Below are 3,339 nucleotides of genomic sequence, written 5' to 3' on the forward strand. Positions count from 1 at the left end.
ATCCAGGAACTCTTCCTATAAATACAAGGCTCGAGCTACATTTAAAGGGTTCAAACACCAAACAAAAGCCTCCCACGGAGCAACTTATATTTTCCTGTAATGCACTTTCAATATTTTACTTGCTTTCCTAGGAGTAGTGATAGTTTGTAAGGAAGATTCATTTATCAATATATCATACGACCCTTGATTTTCAAGGCGCCGGAGCACCATCTCTGTTGTTCGTTCCCTCACCCCATATATCATACGACCGTCGCTCCCTGAGCAGCACGCCGGAGCACCGCCCAAAACCCACCACCAACACCATCACTTAACGGCCTTGTAGTTCAGGCCGTGAACTTAATAGCCGAGTTCAAACAGGCGCACCACTTATCCATCCTACACTCATCAACATCTCGACGCACGGTAGACCGTGCTGGCACGCCCGCGCACAACCGCACCGCACCCAAAAGCAGGAAACCGCGTGTCAACGCACATCCCCTCGGTCCGGAACTCCAGGCCGTGAGATTTGCGCGGCAGACACACGATCAATATGCATTACCATTTGGATAGAAATTACAAAAGAACATAAGTTACTTTCAACAAAATCAAAGATTTCACGTACTACATTTGGAAAGTGAGTGGGTGGGTATGGAGGCGGCTGGGGAGAGTGGAGGCAATGTCTCAAAGTTTTTACTCTTTGGCCACAGTTATTTAGGTGGATTTAGGGTTTGCTTTTTTTTTTCCTTTCAATTTTATGTTATTTTATTGTTTTGTTTAATTAATTTCTATTTTTTTAAAAAGTATTTAAATGTAAAAGTTTTTTTATTAACATTTTGTTCATAGTGGAGTGGGCTCCACTTTGCCACGTTGCCCACTCAGATTGGTGGTAAATTATCAATGTGTAAGAAATTACAAATATACCCTTGCCCCGTCATCAAACTTAACTGACTTTTGGATGGAGTTGACGGTGAGGGGCAACGTGGGACACCAAACCTTGGTCAAGGGTGCAAAGTGGGTCATTTTAACTTTCAAAGGGCAAAGTGAGATTTGACCAAAGTTTCAGGGGGCACTACAGTAAATAAGCCTTAAATAAATAAATAAACTTAAAATTAAAAATCCCTCTCTCTCTCTCTCTCTCTCTCTCCCACCTTTAGGGTGGCAAAAATCCCCGCGGGAGCGGGTCCCCGTCAAGTCCCCGACCCTAACGGGGGGAGATTTGGAGGCCAAACCGGTATCAGGAACGGGGATCCCCGAACTTGAAAAATCCTCGACTGGTATGGGGAGGGCATGGTATTGGCGTCCCCATCCCCGAACCCGATTTGAAAATATATATGTTTATATTTAAATAAATAAATAAATAAATATAATATTTATGTTTAACCCTAAGTTAACCTCCCTCTCCTAATTCTTCCTAATCTTCTCTAGAATTTCATATTGATGTGATTTTGAATAGTTGAGTTGAACTTTATAGTTAATTTAGATGTGTTGAATGATAATTTAATATGAAACTTAATGTTAAAATGTATGATAAATATTTTTTATGCAAAAAAAATAGGGATTCAGGGCGGGTATGGGGGATAGTCCCCCGACGGGGATGGGGACGGGGATTTCCCAAAACATATTAAACGGAGATGGGTTCTGGGACGGGGGCGGGGACGGGGATGGTATTGTCATACCCAGCCCCTACCCGACCCGTTGCCATCCCTACCCCCGCAGCCCCTATCGAACCCACACCTCCAAGCCCAACGCCACCATACAACCACCCTCATCCCCACTCGAGATCCATCCCCAGCCCACCTGAGACCCATCCAGACCATCTCTATCTCTACCTCTCTGTGCAAATTCAAAAATTGAAAAGAAAAAAAATTCAAACACTTTGCATTTGGGGGTGGGGTTGCGAGTGGTTTCGAGGTTCAGTGGGTTCAGTGGTGGATGGTGGGTTGGGCTCTGGTTTTGAGGGGGTGGGAGGAGGAGGAGGGGGTCTTGTGGGTGGTCATGAGGAAAGATAAGTTTTTTGGGTGTCTTGAGAAAGGTTGGCTGGGGTTCTAGGTTCAATAAGGAGAGAGTGAGAAAGCACTAGGGTTCTGGGCAAAGAGAGAGTGATGGGGTTCTGGGTCATATTGTGTGACTAAACAGGAGTATTGGAAGTCCCAGTAACAAAGATCAATAAATAACATAACATCGTTGTAATAACCCAATCCTAAATTAATATTTACTTAATAAAATATTCAAGTAAAAGACAATTTTATCCTGAGAATATTTTAATGGGTTTAAACTTGACTTTTGTTTGGGAAAGAATTTGGGGATTTGGGTGGCACTATAATGTAGATCGCGTCGAGATGAGTCCGTAGACACGTAGTGTGCTCAAATCAGAGTTGTAACGAAGAAGTTACGATCAAAGAAAGCATAATGGCACAATCATAAATATTTCAAAATCCAGTTTTTAAAAACCAGAATTTCTTCTCTCTCTCTCTCTCTCTCTCTCCCTCTCCCTCTCCCTCTGCGTGCAAAACAGCCCCTTATTACTATTCATCTGACCCATTTTTGGGTTGCCACCGCCGCCTCCGACCACCAAACGTGATGGGGTTGGTACCAAAAGAACCATCATCACCTCCTCTCTCCATCCTGACCCTTTGCCACCCCAGCCCCCGCCTGTGCTCGCCGAAAATACGAAAAAGCCACCGGTTTTACTCATAACTTCCCGAAGTTCGTTCGGGTGATTCCGGCCACCCATTTCTTCGATCTAGGTATGCTTTTTCATCCTCTCAATGTGTTCTAGTTGATGGTTGGGTTGTTTAGGATCGATTTTTACGTTTTGAAACTCAAATTATTGCTTAAATATTTGGCCGGTTTCGGCTCGCAATTCCGGCCATCTCCAGCTGCTTTTTGGCCATGGTCCAAGAACAAAAGGTGCTCCACTCTTTGTCCTGATCAGGTAGGCATAGGTCTTGACCGGCGGTTCAGAGATTTTCTAATCGCCGAAATTTACTATGTGTACCCACGCGCTGCCGGCACGTGTGGCGGCGCGTGGGCCACTTTGTAGCGGGCCTTTGGATCCTAAAATGATCCCCATGTTGTCCTGAGCACGATGGTATACTCGGATTTAAATTTGGTTATCGTTTGACAGTTGATCGAATTACACATATTGGGCGTTATCCAGGTTTGATACGTTCGGACCGTTGGATCGACTTCATTTTCAAATATGTTGATCTAGGCATCTTTAGGATCATGTAGGAATTCACGAATTGGAGTTCCAAACACTCCATCTCAATAATTCAAAGTTTAGGATAAACGATAACTGTTCGAAAGTGCGATCGCGAGCAATCCGACCACTCAATCGAGACCAAACTTGTAGAACGT

This window comes from Prunus avium, chromosome 4, assembly GCF_965620075.1.
Source record: "Prunus avium chromosome 4, drPruAviu1.hap1.1, whole genome shotgun sequence".
NCBI lineage: Eukaryota > Viridiplantae > Streptophyta > Magnoliopsida > Rosales > Rosaceae > Prunus > Prunus avium.